We start from the raw sequence: 26,531 nt of genomic DNA, 5'->3' as shown, positions 1-26,531 counted from the left end.
CTTAGAGGCAGTGTGTAAAGCATTTGCACAGAACAAACAGTAATACAGTGTAAGCACTACAAAAGGACACCACACCTGTTTAGAAAAATATCCAATATTTTTATATACTTAAGACCAAAAACGATTAAAATCTACAATACAGTACTTAAAAATCTTCAGTTATCAAAATTACCTTGAAATAAAGTTCCTTGAAGTTAATAAGTCCGTCCGGGGCTATCACGGCATTGTGAACAAATAAATCCAAACAGTTCTGGCTGACTGCGGCATCCCGAGTCAGCTACGGTGTCCGGGAGACGCGCAAAACAGTACCTTTAGAAATGTAGGGTGTCGGCAAATGTAAGAAAGTGCCCTCTTTCTTGCATGGTATGCCCCCACTTTTTGCTGAATTGCTGATGTTCTATGACTGAGTGTGCCCTGGGCTCCTGCAAATCAGGTACCCAGGGCCTATGTTCCTTCCCTAAAAATTGCATTGAAGCGTTAACCCAATTGGCATCTCTGGCCACATGTCAGCCCCTGGTAAATGGTACCACAGGTACCCAGGGCACTGTGACCAAAGAATGCCTCTGATGGCTGCAGCACTTATTGTGCCACCCTTTGAGGTCATGTACCCTGACATTCACAAACTGCCTTTTCAGGCTGCGTGTCTTGGTGCAGAAAAAAGTGAAGAGTCAACATGGCACACATCCGTGTGTGCCATGCCCACAAACCACTGCCATGGCATACATCAGTCACCCTTCTAGCTGGGTGCCTTATGCCAATGGTGAGGGTACAGGTGCATGAGCCCTGTACCCCTAAAGTGCCTAAGTCCATTCCTGGGCCCTGTAAGTGCAGTGCTGCCATTAAGAGTATATGGTGCTGGAAATTTGTCATTACAGAACTCCACAACACCATAATGGCTCCACTGAAGACTGGGACATTTTGTATCAAACTTCTCAGCACATTAAACCCACACTAATGCCAGTGTGGGATTTAATGTAAAATGCACAACAGAGGGCATCTTAGAGACGCCCCCTGAAACACAACCAACTTCTAGTGACCTGACTGAGTGGGTGCTTAGACAGACATGTTTCTGGACCCCTGGGTCGAGAGTCTAATGCTCTCGGGGCCTGAAACAATGCACATCCTGGGATGGGATGCCAAGCCTCATCCCCCTGGATGGGCAGAGTTCACGAAGGGGAAGCTTCAAAGGCATGCCGCCTTTGTGAGCCTCCCCAGACCATTTGCTGCTTTCAGCAAGTGGTCTCCGCTGGTTCTACCTCACACTTTGGGCGGGAGAACCGGCGGGAAAAACAAGTGAGGGAAAGAGGTGTGCCCACCTCTGCCAACTCCACCCCTCAGGTGGGGGAGGCGAAGTGAAGCATAACTCTGAGTCCCCGCCATCTTGAGGATGGGGGAGCTAGCCAACCAGGGACAGGTTCCTGCCACCCTCTCACTGGGGGGTGGAACGATAGGGGGTGTACCCACCCCAGGGAAGGGACCCATTGGTCCCTGCCCTTACCTACCTGTAACACCCCTAAATCTAGTATTTAGGGGGCACCCTGAACCTTGCTTTCTCATATCCAGCCTGACAACAAGAAGAAAAGAAGAAGGACTGAATAGCCGTGCAGCCAGCTAACTAGAGGACTACGCCCACTGACTTGGCACCAGCCCTACTGGCCTGTCTCCCTTTGAACCTGCTCCTGCGAAATCCCGGTGGGTCCTGCAGCCATCAACCTCAAAAACCCTGGAGCACCTGTCTGCCTTCACTTCCAAGATTGCTTCTCCCGTGAACACCGGATTTGTTCAAACTGCAGCTTCTGGCTCCAGCCAGATACCGCAAATCCAGCCCACTCTGCACCCGCCGAACCCGGCCCGAGCACAAGTGGAAAAACACAACGAGGAGGTCCCCCAGTGATCCTGGCCCGAGATCCGGTGACCCCTGACCTGCCTCAAACCTCCTCGATTGGATAACATTGAGCCTCAACACTCTGCAGCCCGGCCGCCCTAGTGCCGCTGAGGGTGAAACAAAAGTGCATCACTGACCCTGGGGAACCCATGAGTCTACCCCCAGAACCTCAACTCCCACAGACGATGACTTACCTGTGAACCGATAACCTGTTTTTCCTCCATAGGATAACATTGACAATTTTCTTCAAAAAAGTTTTTAACCACATCGCTGTGGCCGGAATGCCCCCGCGGTGCTGAGGAATTTGACGTGTGTGCAGTTCGGACGGCCCCCGGCCGTCCCCCGCACACGCCCTCCGTGAGATCAGACGGCCGGGTGCAGTCCGACGCACGGAAGAGGTTAAGTGTGGAGTTTTGAAATCTAAAAACGTACTTGCTCACCTGTTTACAGGAAATGTCCCAGTGCTGAATTCAGGCATCCGATTCAGAAAAGGGGGTGGTGATGAACAGAGTGTCTGAATTAAGCAGACCACTCTTACCCAGTCCAAAGATCAGGGCTTGATCCATCACCGTTATTTAGCTCACTGCCCCATCCCAGCTCAGAACCTGGCTATATGCAAATTAGTCTGTCCCTGGCCCAGTGCATCATGGGAACAGGGCAGACCAAACTACCAAGCCAATTCTTCACCAGAAAGGATACAAGCTACCGGGAACCGGTTTCTGGCATTTCAGCCTCGTCGGCCCGGCTTGCTTGAATCCTGATGGAGCAGTGAGCAAGGGACTCATGTCTGAGTATACCCTGCCACACCTATAGTGGCCAAAAACGATTCAGAAAAGGGGGTGGTGATGAACAGAGTGTCTGAATTAAGCAGACCACTCTTACCCAGTCCAAAGATCAGGGCTTGATCCATCACCGTTATTTAGCTCACTGCCCCATCCCAGCTCAGAACCTGGCTATATGCAAATTAGTCTGTCCCTGGCCCAGTGCATCATGGGAACAGGGCTGACCAAACTACCAAGCCAATTCTTCACCAGAAAGGATACAAGCTACCGGGGACGGGTTTCTGGCATTTCAGCCTTGTCGGCCCGGCTTGCTTGAATCCTGATGGAGCAGTGAGCAAGGGACTCATGTCTGAGTATACCCTGCCACACCTATAGTGGCCAAAAACGATTCAGAAAAGGGGGTGGTGATGAACAGAGTGTCTGAATTAAGCAGACCACTCTTACCCAGTCCAAAGATCAGGGCTTGATCCATCACCGTTATTTAGCTCACTGCCCCATCCCAGCTCAGAACCTGGCTATATGCAAATTAGTCTGTCCCTGGCCCAGTGCATCATGGGAACAGGGCTGACCAAACTACCAAGCCAATTCTTCACCAGAAAGGATACAAGCTACCGAGAACCGGTTTCTGGCATTTCAGCCTCGTCGGCCCGGCTTGCTTGAATCCTGATGGAGCAGTGAGCAAGGGACTCATGTCTGAGTATACCCTGCCACACCTATAGTGGCCAAAAACGATTCAGAAAAGGGGGTGGTGATGAACAGAGTGTCTGAATTAAGCAGACCACTCTTACCCAGTCCAAAGATCAGGGCTTGATCCATCACCGTTATTTAGCTCACTGCCCCATCCCAGCTCAGAACCTGGCTATATGCAAATTAGTCTGTCCCTGGCCCAGTGCATCATGGGAACAGGGCAGACCAAACTACCAAGCCAATTCTTCACCAGAAAGGATACAAGCTACCGGGGACCGGTTTCTGGCATTTCAGCCTCGTCGGCCCGGCTTGCTTGAATCCTGATGGAGCAGTGAGCAAGGGACTCATGTCTGAGTATACCCTGCCACACCTATAGTGGCCAAAAACGATTCAGAAAAGGGGGTGGTGATGAACAGAGTGTCTGAATTAAGCAGACCACTCTTACCCAGTCCAAAGATCAGGGCTTGATCCATCACCGTTATTTAGCTCACTGCCCCATCCCAGCTCAGAACCTGGCTATATGCAAATTAGTCTGTCCCTGGCCCAGTGCATCATGGGAACAGGGCAGACCAAACTACCAAGCCAATTCTTCACCAGAAAGGATACAAGCTACCGGGGACCGGTTTCTGGCATTTCAGTCTCGTCGGCCCGGCTTGCTTGAATCCTGATGGAGCAGTGAGCAAGGGACTCATGTCTGAGTATACCCTGCCACACCTATAGTGGCCAAAAACGATTCAGAAAAGGGGGTGGTGATGAACAGAGTGTCTGAATTAAGCAGACCACTCTTACCCAGTCCAAAGATCAGGGCTTGATCCATCACCGTTATTTAGCTCACTGCCCCATCCCAGCTCAGAACCTGGCTATATGCAAATTAGTCTGTCCCTGGCCCAGTGCATCATGGGAACAGGGCGGACCAAACTGCCAAGCCAATTCTTCACCAGAAAGGATACAAGCTACCGGGGACCGGTTTCTGGCATTTCAGCCTCGTCGGCCCGGCTTGCTTGAATCCTGATGGAGCAGTGAGCAAGGGACTCATGTCTGAGTATACCCTGCCACATCTATAGTGGCCAAAAACGATTCAGAAAAGGGGGTGGTGATGAACAGAGTGTCTGAATTAAGCAGACCACTCTTACCCAGTCCAAAGATCAGGGCTTGATCCATCACCGTTATTTAGCTCACTGCCCCATCCCAGCTCAGAACCTGGTATATGCAAATTAGTCTGTCCCTGGCCCAGTGCATCATGGGAACAGGGCAGACCAAACTACCAAGCCAATTCTTCACCAGAAAGGATACAAGCTACCGGGGACCGGTTTCTGGCATTTCAGCCTCGTCGGCCCGGCTTGCTTGAATCCTGATAGAGCAGTGAGCAAGGGACTCATGTCTGAGTATACCCTGCCACACCTATAGTGGCCAAAAACGATTCAGAAAAGGGGGTGGTGATGAACAGAGTGTCTGAATTAAGCAGACCACTCTTACCCAGTCCAAAGATCAGGGCTTGATCCATCACCGTTATTTAGCTCACTGCCCCATCCCAGCTCAGAACCTGGCTATATGCAAATTAGTCGGTCCCTGGCCCAGTGCATCATGGGAACAGGGCAGACCAAACTACCAAGCCAATTCTTCACCAGAAAGGATACAAGCTACCGGGGACCGGTTTCTGGCATTTCAGCCTCGTCGGCCCGGCTTGCTTGAATCCTGATGGAGCAGTGAGCAAGGGACTCATGTCTGAGTATACCCTGCCACACCTATAGTGGCCAAAAACGAATCAGAAAAGGGGGTGGTGATGAACAGAGTGTCTGAATTAAGCAGACCACTCTTACCCAGTCCAAAGATCAGGGCTTGATCCATCACCGTTATTTAGCTCACTGCCCCATCCCAGCTCAGAACCTGGCTAAATGCAAATTAGTCTGTCCCTGGCCCAGTGCATCATGGGAACAGGGCAGACCAAACTACCAAGCCAATTCTTCACCAGAAAGGATACAAGCTACCGGGGACCGGTTTCTGGCATTTCAGCCTCGTCTGCCCGGCTTGCTTGAATCCTGATGGAGCAGTGAGCAAGGGACTCATGTCTGAGTATACCCTGCCACACCTATAGTGGCCAAAAACGATTCAGAAAAGGGGGTGGTGATGAACAGAGTGTCTGAATTAAGCAGACCACTCTTACCCAGTCCAAAGATCAGGGCTTGATCCATCACCGTTATTTAGCTCACTGCCCCATCCCAGCTCAGAACCTGGCTATATGCAAATTAGTCTGTCCCTGGCCCAGTGCATCATGGGAACAGGGCAGACACAACTACCAAGCCAATTCTTCACCAGAAAGGATACAAGCTACCGGGGACCGGTTTCTGGCATTTCAGCCTTGTCGGCCCGGCTTGCTTGAATCCTGATGGAGCAGTGAGCAAGGGACTCATGTCTGAGTAGACCCTGCCACACCTATAGTGGCCAAAAACGATTCAGAAAAGGGGGTGGTGATGAACAGAGTGTCTGAATTAAGCAGACCACTCTTAACCAGTCCAAAGATCAGGGCTTGATCCATCACCGTTATTTAGCTCACTGCCCCATCCCAGCTCAGAACCTGGCTATATGCAAATTAGTCTGTCCCTGGCCCAGTGCATCATGGGAACAGGGCAGACCAAACTACCAAGCCAATTCTTCACCAGAAAGGATACAAGCTACCGGGGACCGGTTTCTGGCATTTCAGCCTCGTCGGCCCGGCTTGCTTGAATCCTGATGGAGCAGTGAGCAAGGGACTCATGTCTGAGTATACCCTGCCACACCTATAGTGGCCAAAAACGATTCAGAAAAGGGGGTGGTGATGAACAGAGTGTCTGAATTAAGCAGACCACTCTTACCCAGTCCAAAGATCAGGGCTCGATCCATCACCGTTATTTAGCTCACTGCCCCATCCCAGCTCAGAACCTGGCTATATGCAAATTAGTCTGTCCCTGGCCCAGTGCATCATGGGAACAGGGCAGACCAAACTACCAAGCCAATTCTTCACCAGAAAGGATACAAGCTACCGGGGACCGGTTTCTGGCATTTCAGATTCGTCGCCCCGGCTTGATTGAATCCTGATGGAGCAGTGAGCAAGGGACTCATGTCTGAGTATACCCTGCCACACCTATTGTGGCCAAAAACGATTCAGAAAAGGGGGTGGTGATGAACAGAGTGTCTGAATTAAGCAGACCACTCTTACCCAGTCCAAAGATCAGGGCTTGATCCATCACCGTTATTTAGCTCACTGCCCCATCCCAGCTCAGAACCTGTCTATATGCAAATTAGTCTGTCCCTGGCCAAGTGCATCATGGGAACAGGGCAGACCAAACTACCAAGCCAATTCTTCACCAGAAAGGATACAAGCTACCGGGGACCGGTTTCTGGCATTTCAGCCTCGTCGGCCCGGCTTGCTTGAATCCTGATGGAGCAGTGAGCAAGGGACTCATGTCTGAGTATACCCTGCCACACCTATAGTGGCCAAAAACGATTCAGAAAAGGGGGTGGTGATGAACAGAGTGTCTGAATTAAGCAGACCACTCTTACCCAGTCCAAAGATTAGGGCTTGATCCATCACCGTTATTTAGCTCACTGCCCCATCCCAGCTCAGAACCTGGCTATATGCAAATTAGTCTGTCCCTGGCCCAGTGCATCATGGGAACAGGGCAGACCAAACTACCAAGCCAATTCTTCACCAGAAAGGATACAAGCTACCGGGGACCGGTTTCTGGCATTTCAGCCTAAGCGTGGAAGGGTATACTCAGATGTGAGTCCCTTGCTCATTGCACCATCAGGATTCAAGCAAGCCGGGCCGAAGACGGCTGAAATGCCAGAAACCGGTCCCCGGAAGCTTGTTTCCTTCCCAGTGTAAGAATTGGCTTTTGTAGTCTGGTCTGCCCTGTTCCCATGATGCACTGGGCCAGGGACAGACTAATTTGCATACAGCCAGGTTCTGAAACTGGGATGGTGCAATGAGCTAAAAAACGGTGTTGGATCTAGCCCTGATCTCTTGACTGGGTGAGAGTATTCTGCTTAATTCAGAGACTCTGTCCATCACCACCCCTTGTTGTAAAGAATTCAGGCATCCAGCACTGAGTAAGAAAAGTAACGTACAAAGTACCTTACCTGCAATTTACTGAAAAAGCCTATTCATTTCAATGCACTGTTTTTCTTCCAAAAAACGGCTAAGTGTGGCGTTTTGAAATCTAAAGATATTATTTAAAAACATGCAAATAACCAAAACGTAATTGCTTACCTCTTTACAGGAATTGTCCCATTGCTGAATCTAGGTACCCAGCACTGAGTTAGAAAAGTAGCGTAAAAAGTAACTTACCTGTAATTTACTGAAAAAGCCTATTCATTTCAATGTACTGTATTTGCTAAGTGTTGCAACCTGCTGCATCCCTTGCAAATCAAACAAGTACAAGTTCTACTGCATTTTCAAACTGTTCTAAATCCAGTAACTTATTACTGAAAAGTATTTAATGCTTACCTATGACAGGCTTACTTGGTTCTAAAAATAAAACAACAGTATATATTTTTATACAAACACAATTGGCCTAGAGTTCAGTTATTGAGTGTGTGAATTAATTTGTTGACTGAGTGTGTACATCAAATGCTTAACACTGTCCTCTGATACTGCCTTACTGCTCGACCACTCTACCACAAATAGAGAGTAAGGTTCTATCTAACTTTAACCTCTGCCTACCTCTGGGGTCACCTGGACTCTATACACACTATACCTCATTTTGGTGTAGTATATATAGAGCCAGTTTCCTACAGTGACCTCTTGTTGAGCTTCCGAAAGCACGGTGTCCATAGGCATCAGTTCCGGAGGTCGGTGATGTAGTCGTTGGGCCCTCGAAGTTACACACGTTGCAGATGGAACTCCTCGCGGTTGAAGTCAGGAGCGCTGGTGTAGGCGGGCGTCAGGTGCTGCGGTTCGAAGTGCAGAAGTGTGGCGTGCTGTGGTAAATAAATAATTAATTACCGATACTATTTTTCTATACATTAATTATAACAGATAGCTCAATAAATAAGAGGCAGGATCCGTGATATCTGAGTCAGAATGGCTTTAATCGGATGGCTCGAGCCTAAAGACCATGATGTGGCATGCAATGGAATGGAATGGCAGCTGCAACGTCTCTTTAACATTACATAGTATATATAGTAAAACAGCACAATTGTATTGCATACAGTAGGCGTAACAAGTGACAAACGTAAGATAAGAACATATGGGCGTACAAAGAAGGCGTGCACAGAGTGTGCCCGAAGACATGTGATGTAACGTCACAGAAGTGTCATAAATGGGTGGGTACATGGAGGGGGCTACCTGGGCAGCTGGAACCTTTAACCTACTGGTGCGCGCAAACGGGCCATGACGTGTAACTAGAGAGAGCTGGGGCTCTGACTTCTGCGCCAGAAGAGGAGACTAAAGTCTGGGATGTCAGGACGACATGTACCTATAGCATATCTGATATCTTGTGTTTAGAGAACATGTTGATAGAATCTAAAAGTCATCAGGGCAAAGGCTACTTGACACTAAGGCTGGTGCATGCATATATTTCTTTATGTATTGCGTGTGCTATGAATCTTCTATGGAAACTAATTCAGTAATTCTCTTGCATGGAGACAGAAAGACTAGACTATAGCTGAAGATGTTTATGCGGTTCGTTAGCTTAGGAATGTGAAGCCGGGGAGCTGAACTGATAACTAGAGGCATAACATATTCTTGGCAGACAGGCAGGCAGGCCAGGCCGGGCACCGCGCTGCTTGGCAGAAAGTAAGTGAAGGGTCAGGGATGCGGGAGGGGCTGCATCGCTCCTCAGAGTGATTCAGAAGACTTGAAGCTTGAATCTGGTGTCCGGGCCCTATGAGGCCTAGAAACGGGGACAACTCGATGAATTAACGTGCATAATGTAAAACGTTGGCAACATAGGCCTAATACTTGTTGCTTTCAGGAGGACTGGATAACTGGCATATTAACGTTGGACACAACTATAATTGCGTCTTTAATCTGGAGAGGGGGAACATATGCATATCGATCATGCACATATAGCATATAATGGGGAACACGTAGGGACACATGACAGGGCAAAATTCAATTTTCCTCATTCCCTCCTTGTTCCCTACGTTTCCCTCAGGAAACATCAATATTCATGATACCATCTATCTGTTCATATAGCATCATTTGCTCGTCTCGAATCTTCTTGGAATGGGACTTAGGACTTGGAATACAAGAGGTAGCGCACAAGCCGCAAATCGCAGGGCCACATTGTAAACATAGGCAACAACTGAATATGATCATTACTACTATTCCTAGGAATGACAATACTTTCCATCCCCAGGCAGATATTACACTCCAGAGCCAACCGGACCATGTCCAGGTGCCTGGATTCTGGTGCAACTGATGGGCTATCTTATGAAGTCTGGTTATAGCTGAATAAACAGACGGTGCGTTATTAGGAATGAAAATGCAACAACTAGATCCGATGACTCTACAAGCTCCACCCCTATCGGCCAGTATGACGTCAAGAACAAGGCGGTTCTGAAGAACGACAAATCTCATAGCAGATTGCTCTTCAGTTAAGTTACCTAGAGCGGAAGTAGTCTCATTCACTACTGCTTCAAGGGTTCTGGTTAACCTACGTATTAGCTTACTATTCTGGATAGGTCCTATGAAGAAAAAGAAACCTTTATTGAAGTCTGTATACTGTTCTAAGGCAGTTTCAGTTTGATCGACAATTGGGGACTCGATCTCCCTTCTATGTCTGACGTGTACTAGATGTGTATTTCTGTGATAATCGGATGGGGCTAGAAAAACTGGTGGCAGTAGGAAGGCAATGTAACATGTTCCATCCCAATCTAGGGGCAGACGTACATATGCGGTCTGACCACATACAAAATACGAATGACGTGAGGCTTTGAAATTAGATTTCTCACTGTCACTATACTTGACCACAGTAGTACAATCACTGTGTCCTAGATGTACTGAACCATTCTTTCGGACACATAATTCGCCTTTCACTGGTAGGACTGTAATAGCAGGCAAGTCTGGAGTAGTCTCGGACTGAACATTCAGAACCATGAAGTTGGAGGAAAAATTACCTAGATCATATACTTCATTTTCTAGATCTAACCCTGTTCTATGGGAAAGACCTTCCTTGTCTGGGAAACATGTTCTATTCAGAAGGGACTTATCGTCTAGGGATGATGTTATCGTAAACCATGCTCCACACGAACCATTGTGTGAAAACGGATAGGGAAAAAGTGGCAGAACTCCCTTCGGTGTCTGGTAAGGGGGGAGTCGACCACACACCCAACAATTAGTGGCATTGCTGGTCTGGTGTGAATAGTGTAACATTCGAATAAAAGTATTGTTGCGCATGGCAAGTCGGTAGGATAACTCGTGAGGGGGTAGTTCACTAAAAGTGTGCTCTACTGTATCATTAGAAGAAAAATGTACATGTGAATCAATAGGAGGAAAATATACATGTAAAACATAACTTATGCATGTAACCGTAAGACTCAGAAATAACATAAACAATAAAGTGATTACGCATCTGCTGCGCAAATTTTTACAATAACGTATTTTCTTAGAGTTTCGTCTAACTCTCTCACTAGGGGGGTCTATCTCATACATGTCAGGAACCTGTCTAACCGCTTCACCCGAGAGGGACTTAAACAATTAAACTGTCTGACTTGCTAGACCGGAGCTTTAATTTATACTCCTGCTGCGGAGTTTTCTCTAACAGGGGGAGTTTAGAGTCAGTATCTGGGCAGTCCTTGAAAAAAGTCTTTGGACGGAGTCCATGAAAACGTTTAACGTGACTGGAGTGGAGCCATCCCTTGCGGCCCTCCACTTTGACGGCGGTCCTTGTGGTCATCAGTACGAGTTTCGGCTCTTTCCAGCGGGGCTCCAGCGGACTTGAACGATCAACGTTTCGGATCAAAACCAGATCACCTGGAACGACCTCGTGCGGTTTCACCTGGGTGTTGTCTGGAAAGGCAGCCGCAACCTGTGAACGACAAGAGAGTAGTGCAGACATCAAGGAAGCCAGGTAATCTGTCAGCATATTACTGTCAACATCAGTAATTTTACGTGGCATAGGTGTACCCCACATGTTCGGGGGACGACCGAATACAACCTCGAAAGGTGACAGACCTGAACGGGAGTGAGCGACCATTCTCATATAAAAAAGGGCGACTGGCAGAGCTACCAACCAATCTACGCCTTTTTCTGCGCAAACCTTTGCAATGCGGATTTTCAGAGTTTGATTATGTCTCTCGACGAGGCCAGCTGCCTCGGGGTGTCGTACACAATGGAACTTCCACTGGTACCCTAACAGAAGAGATACTTGTTTCATGAGTTCGGATGAGAATGGCTGGCCATTGTCTGAATACACGACCCTGGGCAAACCATAGCGGGGGAAGTACTCACGAACCAACTGCCTGGCAGTGGTCGCGGCAGTGTAATCTGGGACTGGATATGCTTCTGTCCATCTGGACAAAGCGCATACAACTACGAGGACATACTTGAAACCTCGACATCGATCCATCTGAATATAATCCATCTGGAGGACTTCAAAAGGGTGGTCAGGAGGATGGAATCCACCTTGTTCCACCGGAACACCTTTACCTGGATTGAACTGACAACATATCATGCAGGTGCGTACTTTCTGCTTGGCTGCTGCTCGTAAATGTTTGTTAAACCAAATATTCTGGATGCTGTCTAACATGGCCTTTTCTCCTATGTGTGCTGGACTATGTGCTGTATTAATAATAACTTGAACCATAGAGTCGGGGAGAAACCATGTGGCTTTTCCCTTCGTCAACCATCCCTGATCTGTCTGGACCCCTCCTTGTTCAGACCATCTCTTGATTTCGTCTGGGGTAGCATGTGACTGTATGTCTAGTACGTCTTGTGTAGGATCCTTGACTGTCATGCAAGTCGTCTGGACTGGAACGTCTGTCTTTGTCTTGTTAACTGGAATGTCTGGAGTCTGAGCTGTAAGCTTGGCTGTTCGATCTGCTAGATCGTTACCTTGGGAAATGGTGTCAGTGGCCTTCGTATGTGCTTTGCACTTCATAATGGCAATGGCTTTCGGTAAATGTATTGCTTCTAACAGAGCTTGAATGAGGGGAAAATGCTGAATCTTGGCTCCATGAGAGGTCATGAAACCTCTTTCTTGCCAGAGTACTCCAAAGTCGTGAACGACTCCGAATGGATAACGTGAATCGGTATATATGTTTACTTTCAGGTTCTTGGCTTGTATGCAGGCTTGGGTCAGAGCGATAAGCTCTGCTGCTTGAGCAGACAGGGTGTCGATACGATGTGTTTCTATAACTTCAGTTTCAGTAGTCACTGCATATGCGGCTACTAGTTCTCCTGTACTTGTTCTCATACATGAACCATCCACATAAAGTGTCAGGTCAGGATCAGGTAATGCAATGTCCGTCAAGTCTTGTCTTGGCTTGGTCATGATGTTAATAACTTCCACGCAGTCATGTGTGGCAGGATTCGATGTAATCGAGGGTAACAGTGTAGCAGGATTTAATACGTTGCAGCGTCAAGTTTCAAGTTTATTTTATTATGATAAGGAACTCTTTATGAGGTCCACATAAAACAACATATACATACAAAACAAGAAATACTTAAAATATTATTCCATCACAATTACAAAAAAAAAAAAACTCTTAATACAGGTCCAAAAAACATTTGAAAAAGTTGTACAGTTTAAAAGCAAACATTTCATTAGGTGGGTTAATCAAGGCAGCCTTAAACGAAGAAGCAGATAATATGTTGAGTTGTAAGCAAATTGGTCTTAACCATCTACGCCTGCAAGGCATCAGTGTAGGACAAACAAACATGACGTGATCTAAGTCCTGATCATACAATTGACAAAGATCACAGCATGCTGAATGACCAAACCAGCTGGCATGTAGAACTTTCAGCGGAAGCAAATTATGTCTTAATAAATACACAAGTCGCCTGGCGCCATGGGAAATGTTCCAATACATATACGGTTGAGCTTTCCGCAGGGTATAAGATTCAATAACAGGCGTACAACCTTTTTTCGCTAGACAGAGGTCTCTATCCTGACAAAACCCCAATTCCCAGGAGGCTGACTTCAGAATTGTTTTTAATTGATGAGAGGACAATAAAAATAAGGTCTCCTCATCCAATTTCAATTGTAACACGGCAAATCTGAAGTTTTTTACAATCAGTGAGAAGTCATTAAAAGATCCTAATAATTCATTTTTTATAAGATCTCTTAAGGTATTAGCTTCACCTTTAGATAAAGCTACAACCCAACGTATAATACTTGCCAGACCTTGAACCCAGCTGCTACGTAAACCCAGTTCCTGTCTCAAGGAGGCAGTTGAATTTGCAGTACCTACAGACATTAAACTACGTAAAATTTTCCCTTCCGCAGAGTTTAAAAAACTCCACTTTTTTAGATCAACTAACTCAATTCCGTATAACAGGGAGGCCGGAACTTTCGCTCTGAAAACATCTAAAAGAATGGAAAAATGCCTTCTACCTGTGGCTTTATACAGGGAAACTAAACTCTTTCCCTGCGAAATAGCCTTCCAAGAGTTATTGTCAATGTGTTGTTTGTCACTTAAATTATAGGTGACAATTTTACCTAGGAATGTGTAGGATTTCACGCATTCCAGTTTTTTCCCCCCCACAACCCATGGATAGTTAAGGCATTTAGACTTCTTTCTGCCGGAGAAACAAATCACCTTGCTTTTTGCCGTGTTTATAGATAAAAAATGGCTTTCGGCATATTCAGACAGTGCATGCAGCCGATTGTTCAGGCCCTTTGGGGTGAGATCCAAAATCAGGATGTCGTCTGCATACATAAGGCATGCAATTGGAACTCCACCCAAATACGGGGCAATACCGGCGCAAGCTGAGAGAGTGACGGGTAAATCAACTGTATATAAGGAAAATAGCAATGGAGCCAAAAGGCACCCTTGCTTCAACCCATTGGAAGTGGGAATTAATTTAGATACACCACGTTCACCTCCGAGTAGAACTCTGCACCAAGTGTCAGAATACAGGGCGCGAATTAACTTAATAAGGAATGAAGGCATACCTAAGTTAAATAACTTTCTCCATAGCAAAGTTCTATCTACCTTATCAAAGGCGGTGGAGAAGTCAATAAAGGCGCCATATACCTGACCACCACGGACTTTCACATATTTTTCATTGATAACTTGTAATGCAGTCAGGTTATCTAAAGTTCCATGATTTTGTCTGAAACCTGTTTGCTCCATGGGAAGGATATTATGTTCAGATACCCATTGATTCATTAAAGTAAGCACACATTTTGCAAAGACCTTACCACTGGCGTCAAGCAAGGCAATTTGACGATAATTTTGTGGTAGATCTCTTGCCCCTTTTTTATATAAAGGGACAATAATACTTCCTTTCCAGGAGGGGGGGACTGTTCCGCTAGAGAAACAAAATTTAAACACTGGAAAGAGTATTTTACTCCAAAGTTCACTCTGGTTTTTTAATACTGAGATAGGGATTTTATCAGGACCCATCGCACCAGAGGAGCGCATATTCTTAATGGCACATTCAATTTCCTTTTCCGTAGGACAGTCAGGTATACGTGAGACAATATCCGATTCAACATTAAAAACATGAGAATTATTGTTACTGTATAACTTCTCGATATAATGAACCCACACCTGTTCCTCAATGGCAATAGGCGTAGGACTGGCTCTGGTACCACAACCTTTGCCAATTAAGGACCAGAATGTCTTGGCTTGGCCATTATAAGAAGCTTCCCTCAGTTGGATCCAGAGTGCATCTTCCTTAGAACGTTTTAAGCGGGCCTTAAGCCTAACTCTCCTTCTTTTTAAAATAAACAACTTTGACTTAGCTTCTTGGGTAAAGAATAAAAATTGCCCCCTTACAACTTTGTTTATTTCTCTATTTAAAGCCCTTAGAGGATGAGGGACTACAAGGGATTGTTTCAGACCTGGTTTCTTTTTTGCACTAGCAGTTACAGAATCTAAAAAATTATTAAAACACAACAGCACTCTCCCTTCCCAGAGGGGTAAATTCTCGACAGTAAAATACAAAAGAGGCACCAGATTTCCAACAGTGCAAGGGTTCCAAAAACATTTCCCTGAGCTGGAGTCAAAATTCACAGAATCTATATCCAGACTCCACGGATCCACTTTCTGAAGATTAACGGAGACAGAAAGCATCAACGCATTATGGTCACTAAGATTAGTCTCAATGACCTTCATATCCTTCAATAGGTGAAAACCGGCATAATCTACCATGATAAAATCAATAATGGATTTTCCCTTATTAGATTTACGAGTATAAGCTGCCGGGATGTCAGATGGAAGCCTCCCATTTACTATTAAGCATTCAACTTTAAGTAGACCATCTAATATAATTTTACCTCTTTTGTTAGTTTTAATTTTGGAGGGAAACTGGGCTGATGGTATATTCAAAGACTCTTCCAATAGAATATTTCTAAACAACTCCAACCCACAGTTAGATATATTACAATTTAAGTCCCCTAACATTAATACATGCGGAGTTGGGGAGATATCAAACGCTTTAGTTAAAAAAGTGAACAAAGTTTTTAGACCAGCATTAAAACTACAATTGGGGGGAATATAAATGTTTACCACAATCAACAATTTATTAGGGCAATCCTCAAATACATCTTTTAGCATTATTGCTTGAAACAGTTTTCCTGGATCTAGATAATGTGAATAGTTCCATTGCAATCTGTTAGATAACAAGCATGCTAACCCTCCCTTAGCATGGCCTCTTCTAGTACTGGTTGCGCTGAAGTCCAAAACAAAGTAGTCTTTTTCCAAAGCTAATCTTCCTTCAACCCAGGTTTCCTGCAAACAGATTATATCTGCCTTTTGAGAATGTAGGAAACCCAATTTCTCCTTATAATCCTTGAATCCGGCAGTGTTCCATGAGATAAATTTCAGCTCTCTGTTAAAAATTGGAATGATGTTTAAGACCGGGAGCAGATTTACTCGCTAGAACACCAGGTAACCAACTCCATTTAGATTGATCATCCTTCACTGTCTGCTTAAGGGGAGGGTTTTTGTATGAAACTAGCCTTTCATTCCTGGCCACACAGATTTTTAGGTCCTCTGATCTAAGATTAGACCAATCCGACAACTGCACTCCCGTATTAGAGGGAAGTGATAGTGAAGAATTAGCGAAAATACTTTGAGTACATTTTTCCCCAAAGTATGGCATGACATCTATCCCTCTAACTTGTAATTCCTCTGCCCACTGTAGAACAAGATTTAATACAACTTTCGAATTAAATTTCACCCTTGATGATCTTAATGGTTTCCCCATGTAGGAGTTAAGGAGAAATACAGTATCTAAATCGGACGTTTGAATTAATTTCAAACTTTCGATCTCTTTAAAACAGATCAATAGGGCAGATCTATTTAAAATTAAATCTGGTTCAAATAAGGGAGAAAAAACAAGATATAACGTATCCACATTTATTTTTTCTTTTGGGACAATAACTGTCGTTGAAGATGGAACCTGAAAGGGTCTTGCTAAAGGATTCAAGGAAGACGGGGACGGGATAACAGAAGGAGAGGTAACCTCAGAAATAACTTGGCAAGATCCTGTTTTAACATTACAATAAGAACAAGCATTTACAATGCAACGGTTTCGCCTTTGGAAAAGTTTGAGCTATTGGCATTGTAAATGACAACATTTGTATTTATGTGTTGGTTTTGAAAACAGATAAATAAATGGCATTGTCCTTTACATTGCCAATAGCTCTAACTTTTCCAAAGGCGAAACCGTTGCATTGTAAATGCTTGTTCTTCCTTCCTTTGTTCTCCCCTCTCTCCCGTCATTCGGGGCGGGAGAGGACACGGACGGCGGGAGGGGGTGGGAGAGGACACGGACGGCGGGAAACGTGCACAGGACAGCGAGGGGGGGGGCGGAAAGGCACACGGAGGGGGCGGGAATGGACAGACTTTCAGTGAAAGGGGAGGGAACGGGAAAAAACGTAACTCCGCCCTGGGAAAAAATCTCGGGAACGCCCCCGAATCTGGTCCGGCCTTGACGGACAGATCCGGCACTCAATGGCTAGCCTCCATTTATGGAGCTAGCCAATGAGAGCCGGGGGACGTCCCCGAAGTCCTTATGGTCAACATAGGATTTCAGCTGCGCAGAGCGCAGCCTTCGGCAGGCGAAACCCAAAAAGCATATTGGGTGTATACCAAGACCAAGTATTGAACTGCTCTAATGTATAAAATACATGTTATTGCTTCAGTAACAACCATCCAACACCACTAACTGTTGCACAATATTTAGCTTTTAGCTTGAGAACACACACCTCCTAAACTGCACAAAATGTATACAAAAGTCAATTTACTGTTTCACTAGTAACACCTCAACTGAGCACCCACTGAAATAATTGTACATGAAATATAGTTTAATACTGCAGTGGCAGCTACCTCCTCTGTATAAACTGCACACATGGCAGCAAAATGAATATTATTTTTTTTCACTGGCACCCAACACCTCATCATAAACCGCACTAATCGCACCAAAATGTAATTTCTTAGTTGACTGACGTCTTCGCCTAATAATAAACTGCACGAATTTAAGCAAAATATTTAGTTTTTTTGTTTTCACTAACTAATATATAACAATTACGTGCACGAATTGTTTATATGTTTCATTGCCAACCAAAATGTGAGAATCAGAATACCAGCAGCTAAATGTGTCAGGACATGTCAGGGCCTTTTCAGTGCACACAGAGAGGTAGGAAGACCTGTCCTGTTTCTTGGTTAGGATTCTTGAGTTGTATTTTACACACTCTTACTGCCTCTCAGCACCAAGATACTGTCGAAATACCCTGATAGCAACCATAACCTGCACCCACTGTAACCAAATAGAGTGTATTGTTCCACTGACAACTGTCACCGAAAAGTGAATGGCACAAACCAGAACAAAGCCGATAATGTACTATTTCACTGACGACCATTTCACAGGGTGCACTGTTTGAAACAACAAAGCAACATATATTCCTTAGTGTTTCACTAGAAACACCTAATAAAATGAACGGATTTGAGTAAAAATATAGTTTATATTTTAAGATAAAACGAGGCCCGAAATCAAACTTCACAAATTGGAAGAAACCCTGTGGATTACCGTTTCATGGACAGCCATCGTCTGCTTTTAATTAAACTGCACTTTTTAAAAATTAATTTAGGGACACTATCTTGGGCTATTTTTAATGCTCTTACTGCTAAAAAACAGATAAATTGTACTGACTTTTATTTCAGCGATAGCTAAAAGCAGGAAATACTAATTTACGTAAACATGTGTTGTATTTAATAACGTTCGATGTACATGTGTTTTTTTATTTCGCTCAAAGTCATATAATGTAATAAACTTGGCTAAACAGAAATGCGTGGTCTGCTATTTCAGTGTCCACTAAGAACAATAAATTGCCCTTATTCTGATATACATACTTTATTCTTTCACGAATATCCGGTGTCTGAATAACTGCAGTTACGCAAGAAAATGTACATACAATATGTATTGATTGCCATGCAACAGATGCGAAAGAACTTCGGCTTTTCTAAGAGAATCGCATTCACATTCATTTCCAGAAAATGTCAGAGTGACATTGCTTTCTTACACCAGATCCACTGATAAAGGTTGCCCCGGAACAAAAGCCCAAAGTAAAAGCAATTGAGTTCCAGAAAAGTCTTGTAATATGTGTGGCGGTCGCAAAGTTTCAATGTTTGAATTTGTCCGGAGCGTGTAGCACGGGCGAGAATAGAAAGGCGCCTGGGAGGGCAGATGGGAGATCAAAGGCATGCCTCCCTGCACATAAATCGCCGGCACTTAAGCGAGTTGTAGTGCACATAATTTATACTTGATGAAATTCAGGAATCGCGGCGCAACCCCTGTTGTTACCTCCGTGGCGTCTGACGACATGTGCCAGTGTGTGGGGAGGCTTCTCCAAGCACATATTAACCGAGGCGCTGTTTGCATGTCAAGCGCAGTGTCGTGGTGTGCACTTGTCAAACTTCACATGGGATTCAGAAACCCTCAGCCCAGAGGAAAGCTCTCCGGACGCGATGTGATTACGGGAATCATTCTGAGAGTTGCAATGAAATACGCCGAGTGCGCGCGCATGTGTGTTCCCGTGGACGTTTTGGTGGCCCATAACTTCCGTTATTAAAACATCCCCCTTGACAGACAGACGGACATAAACACCATGCACACATACACATGGCATGTCCACACACATCATGTCCACACACAGCTATAATCACACACGCGAAACACACATACCATATAAAAACACAAACCCCACACATACCATGCACAAACACACACTGCGCACACACATATCCCATGTACACACCATGCACACACCACGCAAACACGACCATTTCATACACACACCGCACACACATACACACAGACACACCCCACATCACGCACTCACATACCGTGTATACAGCCTCCATGTGAACCCACGCATCTGCCTTGCTCGTCAGTTTCTTACCATGAGCTGTAATGGGATTTGGCAAAAGCGCCCCGTTCTATCTTCCAGACAGATGCAGCTGCCCCAGTCATGTCCATGAGAAGGATAAAAGCCCTCACCTGCGAAGGATGACTTCCAGAAGTGCGCGCCCTGAGGCTGCTCCTTGGCGCAGTACACGCCGCCGCTCCAGCCGTTCGCCAGGGTCCACGACTGGTAGCCGTCCATGGGGATGTATGCCTCGTGCCTGGGCTCGCCCGGCCCGAAGCCGGACACCACGTCGATGTACCCGGGCATGGGCTGGTAGGGCCCGGGGTACCCCGGGAAGTAGGAGACTTCCTTGGCCCGCGAGGATCCCTCGCTGCCCTGCGCGCTCGCCCCGCTGCCCAAGGCGGGCACGTCCATGTACTTCTCCACCGGGAAGGCGCCATGAGGCGAGGGCTTCAGGGCGCTTTGCTGCACCCCCACCCCGTGCGACATGCGGCAGCTGTAGTATCCGTTCCCAAAGTGGTAGCCATAGCCCAGGGAGGGCGCGCCGGCCCCATCCTTGCCGGAGTCCAAGCGCGCAGCGCCGGACGACCTCCCCGGGCCGGAGAAGGCGAAGCCAGATGTTGCTCGGCCAGCGGTGGGCCCGAAGACGTTGGGGGAGGCGAGGAAGCCCCGGGCCTGGCCGCTGGAAGAGGTGCCCTCCGCTCGGAGCCCGTCCATGTCCCTCTCAGGGGCCTGCGCACGGCTCTCTCCTCCACCCCCGGCCAGGCATGGCAGAGCCAGGCATCCCCCCAAGCAGGTTAGGTCACCGCGGTGCGGTGATAAAAACTAACCTCCAGCCAGAGGGAGGGAGAGGGGAGTAGGAGGAATGTGTGCGCAGCGTGCCAAGTGCAAGGCCATTGGCCGTCTGAGGCAACGTGGTCCTGAAGCGCTTGGGAATCTCTGCCCTCAACCCCCAACACAAGGTGATCTGGGCCCACTCCCCTGCGCACAGGCCCTCCTGCAAGAGGAGTCTGCCCCCAACCCACTATCCAACACTGAGGCCTCCAGCACTCTGCCCCCCCTCGCCCCCAACCACCACCCGCCATCACAAGGAGGGCTCTTGCCTCCAGCACAAGGACTACCCACATCCGGCATATACTTCTGACGATTTTATCAGATTTCAGAGCCTATTTTCCCTTCACTGTAAGGTACGAACCCTTGCACGAGCTACAGATACATCTACGTGTTTCCCATCAACTCACTTTCTACACGGACGGCGGGAGAGGACACGGACGGCGGGAGGAGGGCGGGAGAAGACACGGACGGCGGGAGGAGGGCGGGAGAAGACACGGACGGCGGGAGGGGGCGGGAGAAGACACGGACGGCGGGAGGAGGGCGGGAGAAGACACGGACGGCGGGAGGAGGGCGGGAGAAGACACGGACGGCGGGAGGAGGGCGGGAGAAGACACGGACGGCGGGAGGAGGGCGGGAGAAGACACGGACGGCGGGAGGGGGCGGGAGAGGACACGGACGGCGGGAAACGTGCACAGGACAGCGAGGGGGGGCGGAAAGGCACACAGAGGGGGCGGGAATGGACAGCGCATCTGAAATCACTTTCAGTGAAAGGGGAGGGAACGGAAAAAACGTAACTCCGCCCAGGGAAAAAATCTCGGGAACGCCCCCGAATCTGGTCCGGCCTTGACGGACAGATCCGGCACTCAATGGCTAGCCTCCATTTATGGAGCTAGCCAATGAGAGCCGGGGGACGTTCCCGAACTCCTTATAGTCAACAAAGGATTTCACCTGCGCTGAAAACCTGCGCAGAGCGCAGGCTTTCGGCAGGCGAAACCCAAAAAGGATTGGCGGAGGGGTGGGAAACCTTGGGAAGGAAAGGATTAGTAAAGCTTATAGGACCTAGACCAGAGGAGGGGGCGTCTTTTTTGGGCGAGACAACCCTAACTTCTACATGAAAGGTAGGAGACTGCTCCACCTGTGGGGAATCATCTATACTTAATTCAGCCTTCTTATCAAAGAGAAGTTTCCTCTGTCTTTTTTTAGCGAACCTTCGAATGGGTTTCCTTTTCTTCATTCTAATCTTTTTATGTTTCAGGGGACTCTCTTTTCCCATCAATCCCGTATTTACTTTAGGAATCTCCTCTTCTTTACTTGATGGCAAGGAGAATATCGGAAAAAGGGATGGAATTTCGGATTTGGAAATAAGAGGAGATGTTACTATTACCTCTATCTTGTCACTAATTGTAGCTATACAATTAGCGCCAGCCGAAACCACTTTGGAAGGATTGGGGACAGCTAAGAGAACTACAGGCTTCTTTTCCTTTTGACCTTCTGTCAGAGGAGAAGATAGAGCTGAATCCGAAACTGCCGAGGCGGAGGGAGCGCTTATTTTCGGGGGCACCAACAAAGAAACCGATGGTATGGGAAGATCTGACACTAACTCATTTTTACTTAACAAGAGAACTTGTAAAATTTGCGTTACAGTGTCAAAAATACATTCCGAACCTCCCACAAACTTTTCAAGTAAACTTAAAATCGAAGAAAGAATTGATTCCAAAGAGGACAAAGAATTAGAAATTAGCCTCCCATTAATATTTGGCGAGCCCTCAACTAAATTGTTCAACACTGGACCTGAACAAGATGTAAAGTTTAATTGTGGAAGGGAAAAAATCTATTTTATTAGAAGGTGTGCTACTTAGAGGACCGGTACTTGAAATCGTTATTGCTTCCTCTAAAGGCTCACCTTTAGGGTTCCCCTGTACCGATCCTACCCGCGCCCTATGAGCTGTTAAATCAATGTCAGGCAGTGTAAAATCATTCCCTACTACAGGGGATTTAACTAACGTGGCTGAAAAAAGATCAGTATTCACTGAAACTTTAGGAGCATCCATTAGTGCAACTTGGGAGGGGACAATTTTGACAGATTTTGAGGGCGTATTACCCAAAGATTCAAGGGGAACATTCTGTTTCAGATGTACATTGTTTAACGCCGAAGGCGAACCCCTTAAAACTTCGGGACTAACTAGAATAGGCAAAGATTGACTAGCAACCAAGCTTAAACTAGAGGAAACATCAATGACCCCGTTAACAGGCACCGATTCGTTAGAACCTGGAATTTCATTCGGGGACTGCAAATCAGTGGGTTTATCTTTCCCTTTGTCCCATAAATTAAAAAGCTGGCATTGACCTTTCAATTGCATGGAAGATGCAATTTTGTTCCGTAGGGGGTTGGATTTGGTTTTAGACCCAGATCTCCCCACAATCACTCGCCCAGAACGTAGTTTTTTAGCCGTCATAAGACTGTATTAAAAGGAGAGAAAAAATGAAATGATAACAAATATATAATATGAAGCCGAATAAACAAAACCTTAAAATACAATACAAGCCTGTAGATGCAACAACACACTAATTTGATACCGGAGAACCTAGGGAGGGGGCCCAGCCCAGCCTTCTTCAGCCTCTGACGGCCTCAGACGGTCCCGCCCTTGTCCCGGGCTTCTCCCGGCGCGCTCCCGCGTTGCGGTGTCACAAAGGAGGTTTATAGCCGCGCTGAGGCGGGGGAGGAGCCAGCAGGGAGAGCGGGTCAGCTGCTGGTGATGCCGAGGGTCAGGCGCTCCTGGGACTTGAAGTCCTCGCCTGACCACGCTCGCAGCCCTGCCCACACCACCGCCACAGAGGCTCAGTCAGATGAAGTCCTCGCACACACAGCGCACTTCCAGCAGCGCTAACAGAAAACCAAAGGCGAAGCGGGACCCGCGGAGCGGGTTCCGCGAGGAGTTGATTGAGGGTAAAAGGAAGAGCAGCTCCTGCGTGCTCGCAGTCCAAAGCTCCCTCGTCAGTCCACACAGGCAACAGGTAAGAGAACCAACGAAGAAACTGACGCGCTGGTTTTAGCCGCGCTGAGGCGGGGGAGGAGCCAGCAGGGAGAGCGGGTCAGCTGCTGGTGATGCCGAGGGTCAGGCGCTCCTGGGACTTGAAGTCCTCGCCTGACCACGCTCGCAGCCCTGCCCACACCACCGCCACAGAGGCTCAGTCAGATGAAGTCCTCGCACACACAGCGCACTTCCAGCAGCGCTAACAGAAAACCAAAGGCGAAGCGGGACCCGCGGATTCCGCGAGGAGTTGATTGAGGGTAAAAGGAAGAGCAGCTCCTGCATGCTCGCAGTCCAAAGCTCCCTCGTCAGTCCACACAGGCAACAGGTAAGATTTCTATGTGTGGCTGAAACAGTGTCAATTCATAACCTGTTAAACGTGCGATTGTCAGGTGCTGAGTCTGTGTTCGGTTTAAAAGAACTTCCACGGAGTGTGGAACTTGTACTGTCAGGGAATGTCCTAACACTATGGAATCACTTTGTCTGATAGCTAGAGCTGTGGCTGCAACTGACTTGAGGCACGCAGGCAGAGCCTGGGCTACTGGATCTAACGTGCTAGAGAAATAAGCACAAGGCTTGTGTTGTCCTACTTGATCTTGTGTGAGGACAGATAATGCTGTCCCATCACGTTCGGTAACAAAAAGTGTAAAAGGCTTACTGTAGTTTGGTGTCGCTAACACAGGTGCATTACATAAAGCTTTCTTTAACTCATTAAAAACAAGTGTATGTTCCTGGGTCCAAGGGAGGACAGTCGATATGGCTGCCTCCTGTGTTGTTAACTGTATCAGTGGTTTGGCTAGATATGCATACTGAGGAATCCATTGTCTGCAGTAAGAAGTGAGGCCGATAAAAGCTCGTACCTCCTTCTGTGTCTTGGGCTGTGGAAGATGTGCTATTAACTGGATACGGTCAGGTGTCAACTGTCTACCCCTCTTGGACAGTAAGTGTCCAAGGTATACCACTTGCTGGACACAGAATTGCAGTTTGGAAGGGGATACCTTGTGCCCCATGTCTGCCAGAAAATACAGGACTGTAAGTGACGCACGTTCGCAGTCACGTTCTGTACGGGCTGTGATCAATAGATCATCGACATACTGGAGCAGGGCAGTGTCAGTTGGCATGTGAATACTGTCTAGTTGTCTTTTAAGTGCTTGACTGTAAATACTAGGTCTTTCTGTGAAACCTTGAGGTGCTCGTGTGAATTTATAGCTTCTTCCGTTTAAACAGAATCCGAAAAGAAACTGGCTGTCTGGATGAATGGGGACACTAAAGAATGCGTTCTTGAGATCAATAACAGTAAAGAACGTAGCTTCAGAATCAATGGCAGTCAATAGGGAGGAGATATCTGGAACCACTGGGTACTGGGGTATGATACACTTATTAAGTTCTCGAAGGTCAATCACTAATCGATATACTGGAGGTGCATTTGGATCAGTACGTTTAAGAATCGGAATGATAGGAGAATTACATACATTGGAGTCAGTTTCTACAACTACTCCTTGAGGGATGAGCTCGTCAATAATTTTCGATAAGGCTGCTACAGCCTCAGGGGGTAACTTGTACTGTCGGATTCGTGGTAATACAACACCTTGTTTCAGAGTGACACGATATGGTGTAATGTGCATACAACCTACATCAGTTGGACCTTGCGCCCATAAATGCTGTGGTACATTCAGTAATCTTGGATCAAAATCACGTAACACATAATGACCTTTAAAATCACGTAAAAACAATCGCACTCCTTCTGGGGAACAGCATATAACTGCTCCTAATTCTTTCAATGTTTTAATACCAAGTAAATTTTCGGGACAGGATTTCGTAAGTAACAAGTCTGTAGTTCGGGACAATGGACCAACTTCTAGGGAAACTGGTTTCGATATTTCATTAACAATCGGCTTTCCTGAAAATCCCAGGGAAACGTTTCTTGAGCCTGAGAGTGGAGCCCCCGGAACCTCGTCATGACTGATGGTAGTCCTACTTGCCCCTGTATCAATCAGAAACTTTCTGTCTTTCCCTAATACTCGACTGTGTACATAGGGACCCTCTTGATCTACAGGAATCTCGATGAGAGGCAAGCCAACCTCCCTCTCTAGGCTGTTTCATGAATACTGCTGATATTCTGGATAATCTGACTGTGCATATTGGTACATTTGTTGTGTAACGTGTTGCGTGGCAGCTATAGGCTGCGGTACTGTAACTGTCTGTTGTGCGTTCTGCGGTGGTTGTGTATTTTGCGGAACATGTTCTTGTCTAGGAGGACGTGGTCTCTCTTTCGTCTTACCTGTAGCTATGTTATGTTTCAGAACTGCACATTCATTTATGTAATGACCTGGCTGTTTACAGTAATTGCATGTCCCTTTAACGGGAGCTGCAGAATGACTAGTCTGATTCGGACCCTTCTTCTGACTATCTGGTTGAACAGACTGTGCAACTAGTACTTTCATTTTCGTGTCTTTCATACGTCTCCTTTCGTGTTCTTGCTCTTCCCTGATTCGGTTCTGGTGATACTGTAACATCTGGAGCATTTGGGACGGGGTATTAGCTTGCCAAGTACTCTCGACTTTCAATACTCTATTTTTAACTTGCGGTAAAGAATTCTCAACTAGTTTAGTAACAAAAAGATGTGGATACGACTCACTACTTGTTTTCAGACCACTATTAATAATGAAACATGTCTCAAATCTGGAATAGAAATCACTAGTGTCTTCGTCCTGTTTCTGTTTACAGGCTGAGATGGCGTCCCAGTCTTCCTTTTTCGTGGCTAGTAATCTTGGCAAGACTTGTATTA

At 46.6% G+C, this 26,531-nt stretch overlaps 1 long non-coding RNA gene and 1 pseudogene across 3 annotated transcripts in view; both read right to left on the bottom strand.

The window, feature by feature from the left end:
* Positions 1-26,531, bottom strand: part of LOC144768554 (uncharacterized) — a 63,076-nt gene that overhangs the window by 9,240 nt on the left and 27,305 nt on the right. For 2 of the 3 annotated variants that reach the window (XR_013598570.1, XR_013598568.1), the window contains exon 4: positions 8,406-11,366. The exons of the other annotated variant lie outside the window; for it this stretch is intronic. This is a non-coding gene — a long non-coding RNA (uncharacterized LOC144768554). Of the gene's footprint in view, positions 1-8,405; positions 11,367-26,531 lie in introns of those variants that run through there. 3 annotated transcript variants of the gene reach the window in all.
* LOC144766806 (homeobox protein Hox-D13 pseudogene) lies at positions 19,684-20,594 on the bottom strand (annotated as a pseudogene).

This window comes from Lissotriton helveticus, chromosome 7, assembly GCF_964261635.1.
Source record: "Lissotriton helveticus chromosome 7, aLisHel1.1, whole genome shotgun sequence".
NCBI classification, from domain to species: domain Eukaryota; kingdom Metazoa; phylum Chordata; class Amphibia; order Caudata; family Salamandridae; genus Lissotriton; species Lissotriton helveticus.
The sequence above is the reverse complement of the archived record's forward strand: the minus strand, read 5'-3'. Positions and strand labels throughout refer to the sequence as shown.